The sequence below is a fragment of the Oncorhynchus nerka genome, unplaced genomic scaffold, assembly GCF_034236695.1.
Source record: "Oncorhynchus nerka isolate Pitt River unplaced genomic scaffold, Oner_Uvic_2.0 unplaced_scaffold_1607, whole genome shotgun sequence".
Taxonomy (NCBI): Eukaryota; Metazoa; Chordata; class Actinopteri; order Salmoniformes; family Salmonidae; genus Oncorhynchus; species Oncorhynchus nerka.
The window spans coordinates 1-24,685 of NW_027039708.1; the positions used below are offsets into that span (position 1 = coordinate 1).

The following is a 24,685-nucleotide window of genomic DNA, read 5'->3' on the forward strand; positions in this document are numbered from 1 at the left end:
GGTTAGGAGCTAGGGTTAGGAGCTAGGGTTAGGAGCTAGGGTTAGGAGCTAGGGGTTAGGAGCTAGGGTTAGGAGCTAGGGTTAGGAGCTAGGGTTCGTCTTTGGGTTAAAGGTTAGCTAGGGATTAGGAGCTGGGGTTAGGAGCTAGGGTTGGGTTAAGGTTAGGAGCTTAGGTTAAGGGTTAGGAGCTAGGGTTAGGAGCTAGGGTTAGGAGCTAGGGTTAGGAGCTAGGATTAGGAGCTAGGGTTAGGAGCTAGGGTTAGGGAGGAGCTAGGGTTAGCGGCTTTGGGTTAAGGTTAGGATTAGGTTAAGGGTTAGGGAGCTAGGGTTAGGAGCTAGGATTAGGAGCTAGGATTAGGAGCTAGGGTTAGGAGCGTCTTTGGGTTAAGGTTAGGATTAGGTTAAGGGTTAGGAGCTAGGGTTAGGGAGCTAGGGTTAGGAGCTAGGGTTACGTCTTTGGGTTAAGGTTAGGATTAGGTTAAGGGTTAGGAGCTAGGGTTAGGAGCTAGGGTTAGGAGCTAGGGTTAGGAGCTTTGGGTTAAGGTTAGGATTAGGTTAAGGGTTAGGAGCTAGGGTTAGGAGCTAGGGTTAGGAGCTAGGGTTAGGAGCTAGGGTTAGGTCTTTGGGTTAAGGTTAGGAGCTAGGTTAGGTCTTTGGGTTAGGGTTAGGAGTTAGGGTTAGGAGCTAGGGTTTAGGTTGGAGCTAGGGTTAGGAGCTAGGGTTAGGAGCTAGGGTTAGGAGCTAGGGTTACGTCTTTGGGTTAAGGTTAGGATTGGTTGAGGTTGGGAGCTGGGTTAGGAGCTAGGGTTAGGAGCTAGGGGTTAGGAGCTAGGATTAGGGCTAGGGTTAGGAGCTAGGGTTAGGAGCTGGGTTAGGAGCTGGGGTTAGGAGCTAGGGTTACGTCTTTGGGTTAGGGTTAGGATTAGGTTAGGGTTAGGAGCTAGGGTTGGAGCTGGGGTTGGAGCTAGGAGTTAGGAGCTAGGGATAGGAGCTAGGGTTAGGAGCTAGGGTTAGGAGCTAGGGGATAGGAGCTAGGGTTAGGAGCTAGGGTTAGGAGCTAGGGTTAGGGCTGGGGTTAGGAGCTGGGGTTAGGACTGGGGTTCGTCTTTGGGTTAGGTTAGGATTAGGTTAAGAGTCGTGTTAGGTTTACGGAAGAATTAATTGTGTCCCTCCCGCAAGGTTAGCTGTATGTGTGGGGTGTACTCACCTTCTCGGCCACCTGTTCTCTCAGTACCTCGATGGGAACAGCCAGCAAACCCAATGCATTATGGGAGCTACGAAAAGCACTGGGGTCCACAGCCTAAAAAGACACAGTAAATAAGGAGACAGAGAGAGGTGACTGAGGTCCTATAAGACAGAGAGAGGTGACTGGGGTCTATAAGACTGAGAATTCTATAAGACAGAGAGAGGTGACTGGGGTCCTAAGACAGAGAGGTGACTGGGGTGAGCTGAGGTCCTATAAGACAGAGAGAGGTGACTGGGGTCCTATAAGACAGAGAGAGGTGACTGGGGTCCTATAAGACAGAGAGAGAGGTGACTGGGGTCTATAAGACAGAGAGAGGTGACTGGGGTCCTATAAGACAGTCCTATAAGACAGAGAGGTGACTGGGGTCTATAAGACAGAGAGAGAGGTGACTGGGGTCCTATAAGACAGAGAGAGGTGACTGGGGTCCTATAAGACAGAGAGAGGTGACTGGGGTCTATAAGACAGAGAGAGAGGTGACTGGGGTCCCTAAGACAGAGAGAGAGGTGACTGGGGTCCTATAAGACAGAGAGAGGTGACTGGGGTCCTATAAGACAGAGAGAGAGGTGACTGGGGTCTATAAGACAGAGAGAGAGGTGACTGGGGTCCTATAAGACAGTATAGGAGACAGAGAGGTGACTGGGGTCTATAAGACAGAGAGAGGTGACTGGGGTCTATAAGACAGAGAGGTGACTGGGGTCCTATAAGACAGTAAATAAAGGAGACAGAGAAGAGGTGACTGGGGTCCTATAAGACAGAGAGAGAGTGACTGAGGTCTAGACAGAGAGAGAGGTGACTGGGGTCCTATAAGACAGAGAGAGGTGACTGGGGTCCTATAAGACAGTAAATAAGGGAGACAGAGAGAGGTGACTGGGGTCCTATAAGACAGAGAGAGGTGACTGGGGTCCTATAAGACAGAGAGAGAGGTGACTGGGGTCCTATAAGACAGAGAGAGGTGACTGGGGTCTATAAGACAGAGGTGAATAAGACAGAGAGAGAAGGGTCCTATAAGACAGAGGTGACTGGGGTCCTATAAGACAGACAGAGAGGTGACTGGGGTCTATAAGACAGAGAGGTGACTGGGGTCTATAAGACAGAGAGGAGGTGACTGGGGTCCTATAAGACAGAGAGGTGACTGGGGTCCTATAAGACAGAGAGAGGTGACTGGGGTCCTATAAGACAGAGAGAGAGGTGACTGGGGTCTATAAGACAGAGAGAGGTGACTGGGGTCCCTATAAGACAGAGAGAGAGGTGACTGGGGTCCCTATAAGACAGAGAGAGGTGACTGGGGTCTATAAGACAGAGGAGGTGACTGGGGTCCTATAAGACAGAGAGAGGTGACTGGGGTCCTATAAGACAGAGAGAGGTGACTGGGGTCCTATAAGACAGAGAGAGGTGACTGGGGTCCTATAAGACAGACAGAGAGAGGTGACTGGGGTCCTATAAGACAGAGAAGGTGACTGGGGTCCTATAAGACTATAAGACAGAGAGAGGGTGACTGGGGTCCTATAAGACAGAGAGGTGAGGTGACTGGGGTCCTATAAGACAGAGAGAGGTGACTGGGGTCCTATAAGACAGAGGTGACTGGGGTCCTATAAGACAGAGAGAGGTGACTGGGGTCCTATAAGACAGAGAGAGAGGTGACTGGGGTCCTATAAGACAGTCAATAAGGAGACAGAGAGAGAGGTGACTGGGGTCTATAAGACAGAGAGAGAGGTGACTGGGGTCCTATAAGACAGTCAATAAGGGAGACAGAGAGAGAGGTGACTGGGGTCCTATAAGACAGAGAGAGGTGACTGGGGGTCCCTATAAGACAGAGAGAGAGGTGACTGGGGTCCTATAAGACAGAGAGAGAGGTGACTGGGGTCCTATAAGACAGAGAGAGGTGACTGGGGTCCTATAAGACAGAGAGAGGTGACTGGGGTCCTATAAGACAGTCAATAAGGGAGACAGAGAGAGGTGACTGGGGTCCTATAAGACAGAGAGAGAGGTGACTGGGGTCCTATAAGACAGTCAAGGTGACTGGGGTCCTATAAGACAGAGAGAGAGGTGACTGGGTCCTATAAGACAGAGAGAGAGGTGACTGGGGTCCTATAAGACAGAGAGAGGGGTGACTGGGGTCCTATAAGACAGAGAGAGAGGTGACTGGGGTCCTATAAGACAGAGAGAGAGGTGACTGGGGTCCTATAAGACAGAGAGAGGTGACTGGGGTCCTATAAGACAGAGAGGAGGTGACTGGGGTCCTATAAGACAGAGAGAGGTGACTGGGGTCCTATAAGACAGAGAGAGGTGACTGGGGTCCTATAAGACAGAGGGGTGACTGGGGTCCTATAAGACAGAGAGAGGTGACTGGGGTCTATAAGACAGAGAGAGAGGTGACTGGGGTCCTATAAGACAGAGGTGAGAGACAGAGAGGGGTGACTGGGGTCCTATAAGACAGAGAGAGAGGTGACTGGGGTCCTATAAGACAGAGAGAGGGTGACTGGGTCCTATAAGACAGAGAGAGGTGACTGGGGTCCTATAAGACAGAGAGGTGACTGGGGTCCTATAAGACAGAGAGAGGTGACTGGGGTCCTATAAGACAGAGAGAGGTGACTGGGGTCCTATAAGACAGAGAGGTGACTGGGGTCCTATAAGACAGAGAGAGAGGTGACTGGGGAGACAGAGAGAGGTGACTGGGGTCCTATAAGACAGAGAGAGAGGTGACTGGGGTCCTATAAGACAGAGAGAGGTGACTGGGGTCCTATAAGACAGAGAGAGAGGTGACTGGGGTCCTATAAGACAGAGAGAGAGGTGACTGGGGTCCTATAAGACAGAGAGAGGTGACTGGGGTCCTATAAGACAGAGAGAGGTGACTGGGGTCCTATAAGACAGAGAGAGGTGACTGGGGTCCTATAAGACAGAGAGAGGTGACTGGGGTCCTATAAGACAGAGAGAGGTGTGACTGGGGTCCTATAAGAGAGAGAGGTGACTGGGGTCCTATAAGACAGAGAGAGGTGACTGGGGTCCTATAAGACAGAGAGGTGACTGGGGTCCTATAAGACAGTAAAGGGAGACAGAGAGAGAGGGTGATTGGTGGATCAGGTAAAGCTCAGTGATTGGCTAAAAGTTGACCTTTCCCTCAGGTCGTCTGTCTGTCGGAGGTAGACGCGGTTTCCTGTCTGGTCCGTCACGCTAACGTATCCACCTCGGCCGGGGACGCTTCAGGACGTGACACACGACGTTACGCGGTGACTCTCGAGGAGACTCCTGGATGGCTGCGAAGCCACTGATGTCCAAGATCACCGGGATTAGCTGGGGTCTACACACACACACACACACACACACACACACACACACACACACACACACACACACACACACACACACACTTTGATTTGAGAGTTCCTCATATTGACATTGGGGCCTGAACCCACCTATTGGCAACCATCAAGACAGATCAACACCAACCATCATACAGGGCCTGAAACCACCTATTGGGACAGATCAATACCAACCATCAGACAGTAACCACCTATTGGGACAGATCATTACCAACCATCAGACAGGGCCTGAAACCACCTATTGGGACAGATCAATACCAACCATCAGACAGTAACCACCTATTGGGACAGATCAATACCAACCATCAGACAGTAACCACCTATTGGGACAGATCAACACCAACCATCAGACAGGGCCTGAAACCACCAATTGGGACAGATCATTACCAACCATCAGACAGAAACCACCTATTGGGACAGATCAACACCAACCATCAGACAGGGCCTGAAACCACCTATTGGGACAGATCAACACCAACCATCAGACAGGGCCTGAAACCACCTATTGGGACAGATCAATACCAACCATCAGACAGTAACCACCTATTGGGACAGATCAATACCAACCATCAGACAGAAACCACCTATTGGGACAGATCAACACCAACCATCAGACAGGGCCTGAAACCACCTATTGGGACAGATCAATACCAACCATCAGACAGTAACCACCTATTGGGACAGATCAATACCAACCATCAGACAGGGCCTGAAACCACCTATTGGGACAGATCAATACCAACCATCAGACAGTAACCACCTATTGGGACAGATCAATACCAACCATTAGACAGGGCCTGAAACCACCTATTGGGACAGATCAATACCAACCATCAGACAGGGCCTGAAACCACCTATTGGGACAGATCAATACCAACCATCAGACAGGGCCTGAACCACCTATTGGGACAGATCAATACCAACCATCAGACAGTAACCACCTATTGGGACAGATCAATACCAACCATCAGACAGGGCCTGAAACCACCTATTGGGACAGATCAATACCAACCATCAGACAGGGCCTGAAACCACCTATTGGGACAGATCAATACCAACCATCAGACAGTAACCACCTATTGGGACAGATCAATACCAACCATCAGACAGTAACCACCTATTGGGACAGATCAATACCAACCATTAGACAGGGCCTGAAACCACCTATTGGGACAGATCAATACCAACCATCAGACAGGGCCTGAAACCACCTATTGGGACAGATCAATACCAACCATCAGACAGGGCCTGAAACCACCTAGTTGATGTACTAGTGGGTTATTAGAGGCTGGTCAGCTGGTTCTAGTTGATGTACTAGTGGGTTATTAGAGGGGCTGGTCAGCTGGTTCTAGTTGATGTACTAGTGGGTTATTAGAGGGCTGGTCAGCTGGTTCTAGTTGATGTACTAGTGGGTTATTAGAGGGCTGGTTCTAGTTGATGTACTACTGGGTTATTAGAGGGCTGGTCAGCTGGTTCTAGTTGATGTACTAGTGGGTTATTAGAGGGCTGGTTCTAGTTGATGTACTAGTGGGTTATTAGAGGGCTGGTTCTAGTTGATATACTAGTGGGTTATTAGAGGGCTGGTTCTAGTTGATGTACTAGTGGGTTATTAGAGGGCTGGTTTCTAGTTGATGTACTAGTGGGTTATTAGAGGGCTGGTTCTAGTTGATGTACTAGTGGGTTATTAGAGGGCTGGTTCTAGTTGATGTACTAGTGGGTTATTAGAGGGCTGGTTCTAGTTGATGTACTAGTGGGTTATTAGAGGGCTGGTTCTAGTTGATGTACTAGTGGGTTATTAGAGGGCTGGTCAGCTGGTTCTAGTTGATGTACTAGTGGGTTATTAGAGGGCTGGTCAGCTGGTTCTAGTTGATGTACTAGTGGGTCATTAGAGGGCTGGTTCTAGTTGATGTACTAGTGGGTTATTAGAGGGCTGGTTCTAGTTGATGTACTAGTGGGTTATTAGAGGGCTGGTCAGCTGGTTCTAGTTGATGTACTAGTGGGTCATTAGAGGGCTGGTTCTAGTTGATGTACTAGTGGGTTATTAGAGGGCTGGTTCTAGTTGATGTACTAGTGGGTTATTAGAGGGCTGGTCAGCTGGTTCTAGTTGATGTACTAGTGGGTTATTAGAGGGCTGGTCAGCTGGTTCTAGTTGATGTACTAGTGGGTTATTAGAGGGCTGGTTCTAGTTGATGTACTAGTGGGTTATTAGAGGGCTGGTTCTAGTTGATGTACTAGTGGGTTATTAGAGGAGCTGGTTCTAGTTGATGTACTAGTGGGTTATTAGAGGGCTGGTTCTAGTTGATGTGTACTAGTGGGTTATTAGAGGGCTGGTTCTAGTTGATGTACTAGTGGGTTATTAGAGGGCTGGTTCTATTTGATGTACTAGTGGGTTATTAGGGCTGGTTCTAGTTGATGTACTAGTGGGTTATTAGAGGGCTGGTCAGCTGGTTCTAGTTGATGTACTAGTGGGTTATTAGAGGGCTGGTTCTAGTTGATGTACTAGTGGGTTATTAGAGGGCTGGTCAGCTGGTTCTAGTTGATGTACTAGTGGGTTATTAGAGGGCTGGTCAGCTGGTTCTAGTTGATGTACCAGTGGGTTATTATAGGGCTGGTTCTAATTGATGTACTAGTGGGTTATTCGAGGGCTGGTTCTAGTTGATGTACTAGTGGGTTATTAGAGGGCTGGTCAGCTGGTTCTAGTTGATGTACTAGTGGGTTATTAGAGGGCTGGTTCTAGTTGATGTACTAGTGGGTTATTAGAGGGCTGGTTCTAGTTGATGTACTAGTGGGTTATTAGAGGGCTGGTTCTAGTTGATGGGTTACTAGGGCTGGGTTATGTACTAGAGAGGGCTGGTTCTAGTTGATGTACTAGTGGGTTATTAGAGGGCTGGTTCTAGTTGATGTACTAGTGGGTTATTAGAGGGCTGGGCTGGTTCTAGTGGGTTATTAGATGGTAGCTGGTTCTAGTTGATGTACTAGTGGGTTATTAGAGGGCTGGTTCTAGTTGGTTACTAGTGGGTTATTAGAGGGCTGGTCAGCTGGTTCTAGTTGATGTACTAGTGGGTTAGAGGGCTGGTTCTAGTTGATGTACTAGTGGGTTATTAGAGGGCTGGTTCTAGTTGATGTACTAGTGGGTTATTAGAGGGCTGGTCAGCTGGTTCTAGTTGATGTACTAGTGGGTTATTAGAGGGCTGGGTTATGTAGTGGATTATTAGAGGGCTGGTTCTAGTTGATGTACTAGTGGGTTATTAGAGGGCTGGTTCTAGTTGATGTACTAGTGGGTTATTAGAGGGCTGGTTCTAGCTGATGTACTAGTGGGTTATTAGAGGGCTGGTTCTAGTTGGATGTTATTATTAGAGGGCTGGTTCTAGTTGATGTACTAGTGGGTTATTAGAGGGCTGGTTCTAGTTGATGTACTAGTGGGTTATTAGAGGGCTGGTCAGCTGGTTCTAGTTGATGTACTAGTGGGTTATTAGAGGGCTGGGCTGGTTCTAGTTGATGTACTAGTGGGTTATTAGAGGGCTGGTTCTAGTTGATGTACTAGTGGGTTATTAGAGGGCTGGTCAGCTGGTTCTAGTTGATGTACTAGTGGGTTATTAGAGGGCTGGTTCTAGTTGATGTACTAGTGGGTTATTAGAGGGCTGGTCTAGTTGATGTACTAGTGGGTTATTAGAGGGCTGGTTCTAGTTGATGTACTAGTATTAGAGGGGGTTATTGATGTACTAGTGGGTTATTGGTCAGCTGGTTCTAGTTGATGTACTAGTGGGTTATTAGAGGGCTGGTTCTAGTTGATGTACTAGTGGGTTATTAGAGGGCTGGTCAGCTGGTTCTAGTTGATGTACTAGTGGGTTATTAGAGGGCTGGTCAGCTGGTTAGAGGGCTGGTTCTAGTTGATGTACTAGTGGGTTATTAGAGGGATTCTGGTCAGCTGGTTCTAGTTGATGTACTAGTGGGTTATTAGAGGGCTGGGCTCTAGTTGATGTACTTCTAGTTGATGTACTAGTGGGTTATTAGAGGGCTGGTCAGTGGTTCTAGTTGATGTACTAGTGGGTTATTAGAGGGCTGGTCAGCTGGTTCTAGTTGATGTACTAGTGGGTTATTAGAGGGCTGGTCAGCTGGTTCTAGTTGATGTACTAGTGGGTTATTAGAGGGCTGGTTCTAGTTGATGTACTAGTGGTTATTAGAGGGCTGGTTCTAGTTGATGTACTAGTGGGTTATTAGAGGGCTGGTTCTAGTTGATGTACTAGTGGGTTATTAGAGGGCTGGTTCTAGTTGATGTACTAGTGGGTTATTAGAGGGCTGGTTCTAGTTGATGTACTAGTGGGTTATTAGAGGGCTGGTTCTAGTTGATGTACTAGTGGGTTATTAGAGGGCTGGTCAGCTGGTTCTAGTTGATGTACTAGTGGGTTATTAGAGGGCTGGTTCTAGTTGATGTACTAGTGGGTTATTAGAGGGCTGGTCAGCTGGTTCTAGTTGATGTACTAGTGGGTTATTAGAGGGCTGGGCTGGTTCTAGTTGATGTACTAGTGGGTTATTAGAGGGCTGGGCTGGTTCTAGTTGATGTACTAGTGGGTTATTAGAGTCAGCTGGTTCTAGTTGATGTACTAGTGGTTATTAGAGGGCTGGTCAGCTGGTCTAGTTGATGTACTAGTGGGTTATTAGAGGGCTGGTTGATGTACTAGTGGGTTATTAGAGGGCTGGTTCTAGTTGATGTACTAGTGGGTTATTAGAGGGGGCTGGTTCTAGTTGATGTACTAGTGGGTTATTAGAGGGCTGGTTCTAGTTGATGTACTAGTGGGTTATTAGAGGGCTGGTCAGCTGGTTCTAGTTGATGTACTAGTGGGTTATTAGAGGGCTGGTCAGCTGGTTCTAGTTGATGTACTAGTGGGTTATTAGAGGGCTGGTTCTAGTTGATGTACTAGTGGGTTATTAGAGGGCTGGTTCTAGTTGATGTACTAGTGGGTTATTAGAGGGCTGGTCAGCTGGTTCTAGTTGATGTACTAGTGGGTTATTAGAGGGCTGGTTCTAGTTGATGTACTAGTGGGTTATTAGAGGGCTGGTTCTAGTTGATGTACTAGTGGGTTATTAGAGGGCTGGTCAGCTGGTTCTAGTTGATGTACTAGTGGGTTATTAGAGGGCTGGGGCTGGTTCTAGTTGATGTACAGAGGGCTGGTTCTAGTTGATGTACTAGTGGGTTATTAGAGGGCTGGTTCTAGTTGATGTACTAGTGGGTTATTAGAGGGCTGGTCAGCTGGTTCTAGTTGATGTACTAGTGGGTTATTAGAGGGCTGGTTCTAGTTGATGTTATTAGGGCTGGTTCTAGTGGGTTATTAGAGGGCTGGTTCTAGTTGATGTACTAGTGGGTTATTAGAGGGCTGGTTCTAGTTGATGTACTAGTGGGTTATTAGAGGGCTGGTCTAGTTGATGTACTGGTTCTGGTCAGCTGGTTCTAGTTGATGTACTAGTGGGTTATTAGAGGGCTGGTTCTAGTTGATGCTGGTTCTAGTTGATGTACTAGTGGGTTATTAGAGGGCTGGTCAGCTGGTTCTAGTTGATGTACTAGTGGGTTATTAGAGGGCTGGTTCTAGTTGATGTACTAGTGGGTTATTAGAGGGCTGGTTCTAGTTGATGTACTAGTGGGTTATTAGAGGGCTGGTCAGCTGGTTCTAGTTGATGTACTAGTGGGTTATTAGAGGGCTGGTTCTAGTTGATGTACTAGTGGGTTATTAGAGGGCTGGTTCTAGTTGATGTACTAGTGGGTTATTAGAGGGCTGGTCAGCTGGTTCTGATGTACTAGTGGGTTATTAGAGGGCTGGTTCTAGTTGATGTACTAGTGGGTTATTAGAGGGCTGGTTCTAGTTGATGTACTAGTGGGTTATTAGAGGGCTGGGCTGGTTCTAGTTGATGTACTAGTGGGTTATTAGAGGGCTGGTCATTGAGTTGATGTACTAGTGGGTTATTAGTTGGTTCTAGTTGATGTACTAGTGGGTTATTAGAGGGCTGGTCAGCTGGTTCTAGTTGATGTACTAGTGGGTTATTAGAGGGCTGGTTCTAGTTGATGTACTAGTGGGTTATTAGAGGGCTGGTTCTAGTTGATGTACTAGTTGATGGGTTATTAGAGGGCTGGTCAGCTGGTTCTAGTTGATGTACTAGTGGGTTATTAGAGGGCTGGTTCTAGTTGATGTACTAGTGGGTTATTAGAGGGCTGGTTCTAGTTGATGTACTAGTGGGTTATTAGAGGGCTGGTCAGCTGGTTCTAGTTGATGTACTAGGTGGGTCATTAGAGGGCTGGTTCTAGTTGATGTACTAGTGGGTTATTAGAGGGCTGGTTCTAGTTGATGTACTAGTGGGTTATTAGAGGGCTGGTCAGCTGGTTCTAGTTGATGTAATAGTGGGTTATTAGAGGGCTGGTTCTAGTTGATGTACTACTGGGTTATTAGAGGGCTGGTTCTAGTTGATGTACTAGTGGGTTATTAGAGGGCTGGTCAGCTGGTTCTAGTTGATGTACTGAGTAGGTTATTATAGGGCTGGTTCTAATTGATGTACTAGTGGGTTATTAGAGGGCTGGTCAGCTGGTTCTAGTTGATGTACTAGTGGGTTATTAGAGGGCTGGTCAGCTGGTTCTAGTTGATGTACTAGTGGGTTATTAGAGGGCTGGTTCTAGTTGATGTACTAGTGGGTTATTAGAGGGCTGGTTCTAGTTGATGTACTAGTGGGTTATTAGAGGACAGGTTCTAGTTGATGTACTAGTGGGTTATTAGAGGGCTGGTCAGCTGGTTCTAGTTGATGTACTAGTGGGTTATTAGAGGGCTGGTTCTAGTTGATGTACTAGTGGGTTATTAGAGGGCTGGTCAGCTGGTTCTAGTTGATGTACTAGTTATTAGAGGGTTGGTTCTAGTTGATGTACTAGTGGGTTATTAGAGGGCTGGTTCTAGTTGATGTACTAGTGGGTCATTAGAGGGCTGGTTCTAGTTGATGTACTAGTGGGTTATTATTAGAGGGCTGGTCAGCTGGTTCTAGTTGATGTACTAGTGGGTTATTAGAGGGCTGGTTCTAGTTGATGTACTAGTGAGTTATTAGAGGGCTGGTTCTAGTTGATGTACTAGTGGGTTATTAGAGGGCTGGTTCTAGTTGATGTACTAGTGGGTTATTAGAGGGCTGGTTCTAGTTGATGTACTAGTGGGTTATTAGAGGACAGGTTCTAGTTGATGTACTAGTGGGTTATTAGAGGGCTGGTCAGCTGGTTCTAGTTGATGTACTAGTGGGTTATTAGAGGGCTGGTTCTAGTTGATGTACTAGTGGGTTATTAGAGGGCTGGTTCTAGTTGATGTACTAGTGGGTTATTAGAGGACAGGTTCTAGTTGATGTACTAGTGGGTTATTAGAGGGCTGGTCAGCTGGTTCTAGTTGATGTTCTAGTGGGTTATTAGAGGGCTGGTCAGCTGGTTCTAGTTGATGTTCTAGCGCTCCTCCGCTCCCTCCACTGGCTTCCAGTTGAAGCTCGCATCCGCTACAAGACCATGGTGCTTGCCTACGGAGCTGTGAGGGGAACGGCACCTCAGTACCTCCAGGCTCTGATCAGGCCCTACACCCAAACAAGGGCACTGCGTTCATCCACCTCTGGCCTGCTCGCCTCCCTACCACTGAGGAAGTACAGTTCCCGCTCAGCCCAGTCAAAACTGTTCGCTGCTCTGGCCCCCCAATGGTGGAACAAACTCCCTCACGACGCCAGGACAGCGGAGTCAATCACCACCTTCCGGAGACACCTGAAACCCCACCTCTTTAAGGAATACCTAGGATAGGATAAAGTAATCCCTCTCACCCCCCCCCCTGAAAAGATTTAGATGCACTACTGTTCCACTGGAGGTCATAAGGTGAATGCACCAATTTGTAAGTCGCTCTGGATAAGAGCGTCTGCTAAATGACTTAAATGTTAAATGATGTAAATGGTTATTAGAGGGCTGGTTCTAGTTGATGTACTAGTGGGTTATTAGAGGGCTGGTTCTAGTTGATGTACTAGTGGGTTATTAGAGGGCTGGTTCTAGTTGATGTACTAGTGGGTTATTAGAGGGCTGGTCAGCTGGTTCTAGTTGATGTACTAGTGGGTTATTAGAGGGCTGGTCAGCTGGTTCTAGTTGATGTACTAGTGGGTTATTAGAGGGCTGGTCAGCTGGTTCTAGTTGATGTATTAGTGGGTTATTAGAGGGCTGGTCAGCTGGTTCTAGTTGATGTACTAGTGGGTTATTAGAGGGCTGGTTCTAGTTGATGTACTAGTGGGTTATTAGAGGGCTGGTTCTAGTTGATGTACTAGTGGGTTATTAGAGGGCTGGTCAGCTGGTTCTAGTTGATGTACTAGTGGGTTATTAGAGGGCTGGTCAGCTGGTTCTAGTTGATGTACTAGTGGGTTATTAGAGGGCTGGTCAGCTGGTTCTAGTTGATGTACTAGTGGGTTATTAGAGGGCTGGTCAGCTGGTTCTAGTTGATGTACTAGTGGGTCATTAGAGGGCTGGTTCTAGTTGATGTACTAGTGGGTTATTAGAGGGCTGGTCAGCTGGTTCTAGTTGATGTACTAGTGGGTCATTAGAGGGCTGGTTCTAGTTGATGTACTAGTGGGTTATTAGAGGGCTGGTTCTAGTTGATGTACTAGTGGGTTATTAGAGGGGGCTGGTCAGCTGGTTCTAGTTGATGTACTAGTGGGTTATTAGAGGGCTGGTTCTAGTTGATGTACTAGTGGGTTATTAGAGGGCTGGTTCTAGTTGATGTACTAGTGGGTTATTAGAGGGCTGGTCAGCTGGTTCTAGTGGGTTATTAGTCGCTCTGGGGCTGGTCAGCTGGTTCTAGTTGATGTACTAGTGGGTTATTAGAGGGCTGGTTCTAGTTGATGTACTAGTGGGTTATTAGAGGGCTGGTTCTAGTTGATGTACTAGTGGGTTATTAGAGGCTGGTCAGCTGGTTCTAGTTGATGTTCTAGTGGGTTATTGATGCTGGTTCTAGTTGTAGTGGGTTATTAGAGGGCTGGTTCTAGTTGATGTACTAGTGGGTTATTAGAGGGCTGGCTGGTTCTAGTTGATGTACTAGTGGGTTATTAGAGGCTGGTTCTAGTTGATGTACTAGTGGGTTATTAGAGGGCTGGTTCTAGTTGATGTACTAGTGGGTTATTAGAGGGCTGGTCAGCTGGTTCTAGTTGATGTACTAGTGGGTTATTAGAGGGCTGGTTCTAGTTGATGTACTAGTGGGTTATTAGAGGGCTGGTTCTAGTTGATGTACTAGTGGGTTATTAGAGGGCTGGGCTGGTTCTAGTTGATGTACTAGTGGGTTATTAGAGGGCTGGTTCTAGTTGATGTACTAGTGGGTTATTAGAGGGTCAGCTGGTTCTAGTTGATGTACTAGTGGGTTATTAGAGGGCTGGTTCTAGTTGATGTACTAGTGGGTTATTAGAGGGCTGGTCAGCTGGTTCTAGTTGATGTACTAGTGGGTTATTAGAGGGCTGGTCAGCTGGTTTATTAGAGGCTGGTTCTTGATGTACTAGTGGGTTATTAGAGGGCTGGTTCTAGTGGGTTGATGTCACTAGTGGGTTATTAGAGGGCTGGTCTAGTTGATGCTGGTTCTAGTTGATGTACTAGTGGGTTATTAGAGGTCAGCTGGTTCTAGTTGATGTACTAGTGGGTTATTAGAGGGCTGGTTCTAGTTGATGTACTAGTGGGTTATTAGAGCTGGGCTGGTTCTAGTTGATGTACTAGTGGGTTATTAGAGCTGGCTAGTTGATGTACTAGCTGGTTTCTGGTTCTAGTTGATGTACTAGTGGGTTATTAGAGGGCTGGTTCTAGTTGATGTACTAGTGGGTTATTAGAGGGCTGGAGCTGGTTCTAGTTGATGTACTAGTGGGTTATTAGAGGGCTGGTTCTAGTTGATGTACTAGTGGGTTATTAGAGGGCTGGGCTGGTTCTAGTTGATGTACTAGTGGGTTATTAGAGGGCTGGTTCTAGTTGATGTACTAGTAGTGGGTTATTAGAGGGCTGGTTCTAGTTGATGTACTAGTGGGTTATTAGAGGGCTGGTTCTAGTTGATGTACTAGTGGGTTATTAGAGGGCTGGTTCTAGTTGATGTACTAGTGGGTTATTAGGGCTGGTCAGCTGGTTCTAGTTGATGTACTAGCTGGGTTGATTAGAGGGCTGGTTCTAGTTGATGTACTAGTGGGTTATTAGAGGGCTGGTCAGCTGGTTCTAGTTGATGTACTAGTGGGTTATTAGAGGGCTGGTTCAGCTGGTTCTAGTTGATGTACTAGTTGATGGTTATTAGAGGGCTGGTTCTAGTTGATGTACTAGTGGGTTATTAGAGGGCTGGTTCTAGTTGATGTACTAGTGGGTTATTAGAGGGCTGGTTCTAGTTGATGTACTAGTGGGTTATTAGAGGGCTGGTTCTGATGTACTAGTGGGTTATTAGAGGGCTGGTTCTGTACTAGTTATTGATGTACTAGTGGGTTATTAGAGGGCTGGTTCTAGTTGATGTACTAGTGGGTTATTAGAGGGCTGGGCTGGTTCTAGTTGATGTACTAGTGGGTTATTAGAGGGCTGGTTCTAGTTGATGTACTAGTGGGTTATTAGGGCTGGTTCTAGTTGATGTACTAGTGGGTTATTAGAGGGCTGGTTCTAGTTGATGTACTAGTGGGTTATTAGAGGGCTGGTTCTGGTTCTAGTTGATGTACTAGTGGGTTATTAGAGGGCTGGTTCTAGTTGATGTACTAGTGGGTTATTGGCTGGTCTAGTTGATGTACTAGTGGGTTATTAGAGGGCTGGTTCTAGTTGATGTACTAGTGGGTTATTAGAGGGCTGGTTCTAGTCAGGGCTGGTTCTAGTTGATGTACTAGTGGGTTATTAGAGGGCTGGTTCTAGTTGATGTACTAGTGGGTTATTAGAGGGCTGGGCTGGTTCAGCTGGTTCTAGTTGATGTACTAGTGGGTTATTAGAGGGCTGGTCAGCTGGCTGGTACTAGTGGGTTATTAGAGGGCTGGTTCTAGTTGATGTACTAGTGGGTTATTAGAGGGCTGGTTCTAGTTGATGTACTAGTGGGTTATTAGAGGGCTGGTCAGCTGGTTCTAGTTGATGTACTAGTGGGTTATTAGAGGGCTGGTTCTAGTTGATGTACTAGTGGGTTATTAGAGGGCTGGTTCTAGTTGATGTACTAGTGGGTTATTAGAGGTCAGCTGGTTCTAGTTGATGTACTAGTGGGTTATTAGAGGGCTGGTTCTAGTTGATGTACTAGTGGGTTATTAGAGGGCTGGTTCTAGTTGATGTACTAGTGGGTTATTAGAGGGCTGGTTCTAGTTGATGTACTAGTGGGTTATTAGAGGGCTGGTTCTAGTTGATGGTTATTAGAGGGGCTGGTTCTAGTTGATGTACTAGGTTATTAGAGGGCTGGTTCTAGTTGATGTACTAGTGGGTTATTAGAGGGCTGGTTCTAGTTGATGTACTAGTGGGTTATTAGAGGGCTGGTTCTAGTTGATGTACTAGTGGGTTATTAGAGGGCTGGTTCTAGTTGATGTACTAGTGGGTTATTAGAGGGCTGGTCAGCTGGTTCTAGTGGGTTATTAGAGGGCTGGGCTGGTTCTAGTTGATGTACTAGTGGGTTATTAGGGCTGGTCTAGTGGGTTATTAGAGGGCTGGTTCTAGTTGATGTACTAGTGGGTTATTAGATGGCTGGGTTATTCAGCTGGTTCTAGTTGATGTACTAGTGGGTTATTAGAGGGCTGGTTCTAGTTGATGTACTAGTGGGTTATTAGAGGGCTGGTTCTAGTTGATGTACTAGTGATTGAGGGCTGGTTCTAGTGGGTTATTAGAGGGCTGGTTCTAGTTGATGTACTAGTGGGTTATTAGAGGGCTGGTTCTAGTTGATGTACTAGTGGGTTATTAGAGGGCTGGTTCTAGTTGATGTACTAGTGGGTTATTAGAGTTGATGTACTAGTGGGGCTGGTTCTAGTTGATGTACTAGTGGGTTATTAGAGGGCTGGTTCTAGTTGATGTACTAGTGGGTTATTAGAGGGCTGGTTCTAGTTGATGTACTAGTGGGTTATTAGAGGGCTGGCTGGTTCTAGTTGATGTACTAGTGGGTTATTAGAGGGCTGGTTCTAGTTGATGTACTAGTGGGTTATTAGAGGGCTGGTCAGCTGGTTCTAGTTGATGTACTAGTGGGTTATTAGAGGGCTGGTTCTAGTTGATGTACTAGTGGGTTATTAGAGGGCTGGTTCTAGTTGATGTACTAGTGGGTTATTAGAGGGCTGGTTCTAGTTGATGTACTAGTGGGTTATTAGAGGGCTGGTCAGCTGGTTCTAGTTGATGTACTAGTGGGTTATTAGAGGGCTGGTTCAGCTGGTTCTAGTTGATGTACTAGTGGGTTATTAGAGGGCTGGTCAGCTGGTTCTAGTTGATGTACTAGTGGGTTATTAGAGGGCTGGTCAGCTGGTTCTAGTTGATGTACTAGTGGGTTATTAGAGGGCTGGTCAGCTGGTTCTAGTTGATGTACTAGTGGGTTATTAGAGGGCTGGTTCTAGTTGATGTACTAGTGGGTTATTAGAGGGCTGGTCAGCTGGTTCTAGTTGATGTACTAGTGGGTTATTAGAGGGCTGGTCAGCTGGTTCCAGTATGACCTTTGATCCTACCTGCTGCTCGGGGTTCGATGAAACTCCTCTGGAGACGACGGGGGGGTGATGTCATCAACCTGAGACACCTCAAACAGCTTCTTGGCCACATCCTGCCTCAGACGCTTAGCCTTGGGAGCTACACGGATACAAATACATCAACGACAAAGAGTCACCACAGTTCTCTCTCACGTCATCACACTAACGGCAGAGAAGAAGGGAAGAGCTACTCACTGATTGGCTCGTCCGCCAGCAGGTGTTCTATGTCCTCTCCGTCACACGCCACAGACGGGCCTTCCAATTGGCCGGGCTCCGTTCTGACGATGCCTGTGATTGGCTCCTGAGTGGCTGGTCACCAGCGGTGATGGCTTCCTGGAACGACTGAGGCTTCTGCTTCGGAACTCTGACCGCTTAGTGGAAGGAGCTGGATTAACTGACCACACAGAGACACACATCAGAATACACACATCATAATACACACACAGAGAGAGAGAGACATCAGACTACTAGGTAGGTAGCCGACAGTATTTTTCAGTGACAACACTTTTGTGGCGTCCTCAAATTACACACACAGAATACACACACATCAAATTACACACAGAGAGACACACACACACACACATAATACACACACATCAAATTACACACAGAGAGACACACACACACACACACAGAATACACACACATCAAATTACACACAGGTGTTAGGAGATGCAGATAGATTAGTAGCAGAGGTGGTCACCTCCGTTTCCTGTGAACAAGACCTGTAACATGGTGGGAACCCTAACCAAGACCTGTAACATGGGAACCCTAACCAAGACCTGTAACATGGGAACCCTAACCAAGACCTGTAACATGGGAACCCTAACCAAGACCTGTAACATGGAGACATGGGAACCCTAACCAAGACCTGTAACATGGAGACATGGGAACCCTAACCAAGACCTGTAACATGGGAACCCTAACCAAGACCTGTAACATGGAGACATGGGAACCCTAACCAAGACCTGTAACATGGAGACATGGGAACCCTAACCAAGACCTGTAACATGAGGGGAACCCTAACCAAGACCTGTAACATGGAGACATGGGAACCCTAACCAAGACCTGTAACATGGGAACCCTAACCAAGACCTGTAACATGGAGACATGGGAACCCTAACCAAGACCTGTAACATGGGAACCCTAACCAAGAGCTGTAACATGGGAACCCTAACCAAGACCTGTAACATGGAGACATGGGAACCCTAACCAAGACCTGTAACATGGAGACATGGGAACCCTAACCAAGACCTGTAACATGGAGACATGGGAACCCTAACCAAGACCTGACCTAACATGGGAACCCTAACCAAGACCTGTAACATGGAGACATGGGAACCCTAACCAAGACCTGTAACATGGAGACATGGGAACCCTAACCAAGACCTGTAACAGGGAACCCTAACCAAGACCTGTAACATGGAGACATGGGAACCCTAACCAAGACCTGTAACATGGGAACCCTAACCAAGACCTGTAACATGGAGACATGGGAACCCTAACCAAGACCTGTAACATGGGAACCCTAACCAAGACCTGTAACATGGGAACCCTAACCAAGACCTGTAACATGGAGACATAGGAACCCTAACCAAGACCTGTAACATGGGAACCCTAACCAAGACCTGTAACATGGAGACATGGGAACCCCTAACCAAGACCTGTAACATGGAGACATGGGAACCCTAACCAAGACCTGTAACATGGGAACCCTAACCAAGACCTGTAACATGGAGACATGGGAACCCTAACCAAGACCTGTAACATGGGAACCCTAACCAAGAGCTGTAACATGGAGACATGGGAACCCTAACCAAGACCTGTAACATGGAGACATGGGAACCCTAACCAAGACCTGTAACATGGAGACATGGGAACCCTAACCAAGACCTGTAACATGGGAACCCTAACCAAGACCTGTAACATGGGAACCCTAACCAAGACCTGTAACATGGGAACCCTAACCAAGACCTGTAGACATGGGAACCCTAACCAAGACCTGTAACATGGAGAACCCTAACCAAGACCTGTAACATGGAGACATGGGAACCCTAACCAAGACCTGTAACATGGGACATGGGAACCCTAACCAAGACCTGTAACATGGGAACCCTAACCAAGACCTGTAACATGGAGGGAACCCTAACCAAGACCTGTAACATGGAGACATGGGAACCCTAACCAAGACCTGTAACATGGAGACATGGGAACCCTAACCAAGACCTGTAACATGGAGACATGGGAACCCTAACCAAGACCTGTAACATGGAGACATGGGAACCCTAACCAAGACCTGTAACATGGAGACATGGGAACCCTAACCAAGACCTGTAACATGGAGACATGGGAACCCTAACCAAGACCTGTAACATGGAGACATGGGAACCCTAACCAAGACCTGTAACATGGAGACATGGGAACCCTAACCAAGACCTGTAACATGGGAACCCTAACCAAGACCTGTAACATGGGTGACATGGGAACCCTAACCAAGACCTGTAACATAACATGGGAACCCTAACCAAGACCTGTAACATGGAGACATGGGAACCCTAACCAAGACCTGTAACATGGAACATGGGAACCCTAACCAAGACCTGTAACATGGAGACATGGGAACCCTAACCAAGACCTGTAACATGGGAACCCTAACCAAGACCTGTAACATGGGGAACCCTAACCAAGACCTGTAACATGGAGACATGGGAACCCTAACCAAGACCTGTAACATGGAGACATGGGAACCCTAACCAAGACCTGTAACATGGAGACATGGGAACCCTAACCAAGACCTGTAACATGGAGACATGGGAACCCTAACCAAGACCTGTAACATGGGAACCCTAACCAAGACCTGTAACATGGAGACATGGGAACCTAACCAAGACCTGTAACATGGGAACCCTAACCAAGACCTGTAACATGGGAACCCTAACCAAGACCTGTAACATGGAGACATGGGAACCCTAACCAAGACCTGTAACATGGGAACCCTAACCAAGACCTGTAACATGGAGACATGGGAACCCTAACCAAGACCTGTAACATGGAGACATGGGAACCCTAACCAAGACCTGTAACATGGAGACATGGGAACCCTAACCAAGACCTGTAACATGGGAACCCTAACCAAGACCTGTAACATAACCAAGACCTGACATGGAGGAACCCTAACCAAGACCTGTAACCATAACCAAGACTGTAACTGTAACATGGGAACCCTAACCAAGACCTGTAACATGGAGACATGGGAACCCTAACCAAGACCTGTAACATGGGAACCCTAACCAAGACCTGTAACATGGGAACCCTAACCAAGACCTGTAACATGGATGGGAACCCTAACCAAGACCTGTAACATGGAGACCCTGGGAACCCTAACCAAGACCTGTAACATGGGAACCCTAACCAAGACCTGTAACATGGGAACCCTAACCAAGACCTGTAACATGGAGACATGGGAACCCTAACCAAGACCTGTAACATGGAGACATGGGAACCCTAACCAAGACCTGTAACATGGGAACCCTAACCAAGACCTGTAACATGGGAACCCTAACCAAGACCTGTAACATGGAGACATGGGAACCTAACCAAGACCTGTAACATGGAACACCAAGACCTGAACCTAACCAAGACCTGTAACATGGGAACCCTAACCAAGACCTGTAACATGGAGACATGGGAACCCTAACCAAGACCTGTAACATGGAACATGGGAACCCTAACCAAGACCTGTAACATGGGAACCCTAACCAAGACCTGTAACATGGGAACCCTAACCAAGACCTGTAACATGGAGACATGGGAACCCTAACCAAGACCTGTAACATGGGAACCCTAACCAAGACCTGTAACACCTGTGGAGACATGGGAACCCTAACCAAGACCTGTAACATGGAGACATGGGAACCCTAACCAAGACCTGTAACATAACATGGGAACCCTAACCAAGACCTGTAACATGGACCTGTAACATGGAGACATGGGAACCCTAACCAAGACCTGTAACATGGGAACCCTAACCAAGACCTGTAACATGGAGACATGGGAACCCTAACCAAGACCTGTAACATGGAGACATGGGAACCCTAACCAAGACCTGTAACATGGACCTGTAACATGGGACATGGGAACCCTAACCAAGACCTGTAACATGGGAACCCTAACCAAGACCTGTAACATGGGAACCCTAACCAAGACCTGACCTGTAACATGGGAACCCTAACCAAGACCTGTAACATGGGAACCCTAACCAAGACCTGTAACATGGAACATGGGAACCCTAACCTAACCAAGACCTGTAACATGGAGACATGGGAACCCTAACCAAGACCTGTAACATGGGAACCCTAACCAAGACCTGGAACATGGGAACCCTAACCAAGACCTGTAACATGGAGACATGGGAACCCTAACCAAGACCTGTAACATGGAGTAACATGGGAACCCTAACCAAGACCTGTAACATGGAGACATGGGAACCCTAACCAAGACCTGTAACATGGAGACATGGGAACCCTAACCAAGACCTGTAACATGGAGACATGGGAACCTAACCAAGACCTGTAACATGGAGACATGGAACCCTAACCAAGACCCTGGGGAGTAACATGGGAACCAAGACCTGTAACATGGAGACATGGGAACCCTAACCAAGACCTGTAACATGAACATGGGAACCCTAACCAAGACCTGTAACATGGAGACATGGGAACCCTAACCAAGACCTGTAACATGGAGACATGGGAACCTAACCAAGACCTGTAACATGGAGACATGGGAACCCTAACCAAGACCTGTAACATGGAGGAACCTAACCAAGACCTGTAACATGGAGACATGGGAACCCTAACCAAGACCTGTAACATGGAGACATGGGAACCCTAACCAAGACCTGTAACATGGAGACATGGGAACCCCTAACCAAGACCTGTAACATGGAACATGGGAACCCTAACCAAGACCTGTAACATGGAGACATGGGAACCCTAACCAAGACCTGTAACATGGGAACCCTAACCAAGACCTGTAACATGGAACATGGGAACCCTAACCAAGACCTGTAACATGGGAACCCTAACCAAGACCTGTAACATGGGGGAACCCTAACCAAGACCTGTAACATGGAGACATGGGAACCCTAACCAAGACCTGTAACATGGGAACCCTAACCAAGACCTGTAACATGGGAACCCTAACCAAGACCTGTAACATGGAGACATGGGAACCCTAACCAAGACCTGTAACATGGGAACCCTAACCAAGACCTGTAACATGGGAACCCTAACCAAGACCTGTAACATGGAGACATGGGAACCCTAACCAAGACCTGTAACATGGAGACATGGGAACCCTAACCAAGACCTGTAACATGGGAACCCTAACCAAGACCTGTAACATGGGAACCCTAACCAAGACCTGTAACATGGATGGGAACCCTAACATGGGAACCCTAACCAAGACCTGTAACATGGGAACCCTAACCAAGACCTGTAACATGGGAACCCTAACCAAGACCTGTAACATGGAGACATGGGAACCCTAACCAAGACCTGTAACATGGAGACATGGGAACCCTAACCAAGACCTGTAACATGGGAACCCTAACCAAGACCTGTAACATGGGAACCCTAACCAAGACCTGTAACATGGAGACATGGGAACCCTAACCAAGACCTGTAACATGGAGACATGGGAACCCTAACCAAGACCTGTAACATGGGAACCCTAACCAAGACCTGTAACATGGAGACATGGGAACCCTAACCAAGACCTGTAACATGGAGACATGGGAACCCTAACCCCTAACCAAGACCTGAACTACTACACACTTACATCTGTTCACCAGAGAACTACTACATCTGTTCCCAGAGAACTACTACATCTGTTCTAACCATCTGTTCAACAGACACTACTACATCTGTTCACCAGAGAACTACTACATCTGTTCACCAGAGAACTACTACATCTGTTGAACTACTACATCTGTTCACCAGAGAACTACTACATCTGTTCCCAGAGAACTACTACACCTGTTCATTCAGAGAACTACTACATCTGTTCATTTCACAGAGTCTACTACACCTGTTGTATTCAGCATTTCACTGTGAGGTCTACTACACCTGTTGTCAGCATGTATACAGAATTCCAGCATTTCACTGTGAGGTCTACTACACCTGTTGTATTCAGCATTCAGTCTACTACACCTGTTGTATTCAGCATTTCACTGTGAGAGTCTACTACACCTGTTGTATTCAGCATTTCACTGTGAGGTCTACTACACCTGTTGTATTCAGCATTTCACTGTGAGGTCTACTACACCTGTTGTATTCAGCATTTCACTGTGAGGTCTACTACACCTGTTGTATTCAGCATTTCACTGTGAGGTCTACTACACCTGTTGTATTCAGCATTTCACTGTGTATTCAGCATTTCACTCTACTACACCTGTTGTATTCAGCATTTCACTGTGTCTACTACACCTGTTGTATTCAGCATTTCACTGTGAGGTCTACTACACCTGTTGTATTCAGCATTTCACTGTGAGGTCTACTACACCTGTTGTATTCACTGCATTTCACTCAGCATTTCACTGTAACATGGGAGGTCTACTACACCTGTTGTATTCAGCATTTCACTGTGAGGTCTACTACACCTGTTGTATTCAGCATTTCACTGTCAGGTCTACTACACCTGTTGTATTCAGCATTTCACTGTGAGGTCTACTACACCTGTTGTATTCAGCATTTCACTGTCAGGACCTGTTGTATTCAGCATTTCTACTACACCTGTTGTATTCAGCATTTCACTGTGGAGAGGTCTAGAGTCTACACCTGTTGTATTCAGCATTTCACTGTGAGGTCTACTACACCTGTTGTACACCTGTTCAGCATTTCACTGTCAGGTCTCTACATGTTGTATTACTACACCTGTTGTATTCAGCATTTCACTGTCAGGTCTACTACACCTGTTGTATTCAGCACCTGTTGTTTCACTGTGAGGTCTACTACACCTGTTGTATTCAGCATTTCACAGGTTTCACTGTGAGGTCTCTACACCTGTTGTATTCATTTCACTGAGGTCTACTACACCTGTTGTATTCAGCATTTCACTGTGAGGTCTACTACACCTGTTGTATTCAGCATTTCACTGAGGTCTACTACACCTGTTGTATTCAGCATTTCACTGTGAGGTCTAAATACTCGGCTCATTTTGAACTATTGACGACCCTATAAAGCGACTTTTTCAAAACGCTGCTATAGCCTACTGCCCGTTCTGAGTTATATCACCCAGGTGAGAAACAAACAAATCGACCCGCGTTTAGAAAAGTCGGTTTTAATAAGAAGACTTTTGGATATTTTTTTTTTTAATCTTGACCAGACTAACTTTTATCCATCTAACTAGGCTTACAACTCACAGTCCATCTCAGCCAGGACCTCCA

At 46.8% G+C, this 24,685-nt stretch overlaps 1 long non-coding RNA gene across 1 annotated transcript; it reads right to left on the minus strand.

Annotated features, from left to right (window-relative positions):
• Nucleotides 1-4,481: 4,481 nt before the first annotated feature.
• On the minus strand, nt 4,482-17,526 carry LOC135568336 (uncharacterized). Its single transcript, XR_010462617.1, has 3 exons — nt 17,434-17,526; nt 17,221-17,338; nt 4,482-4,544 (listed from the first exon to the last, which is right to left on the minus strand). It is a non-coding gene; the product is annotated as an uncharacterized LOC135568336 (long non-coding RNA).
• Between the last annotated feature and the right edge of the window lie 7,159 nt (nt 17,527-24,685).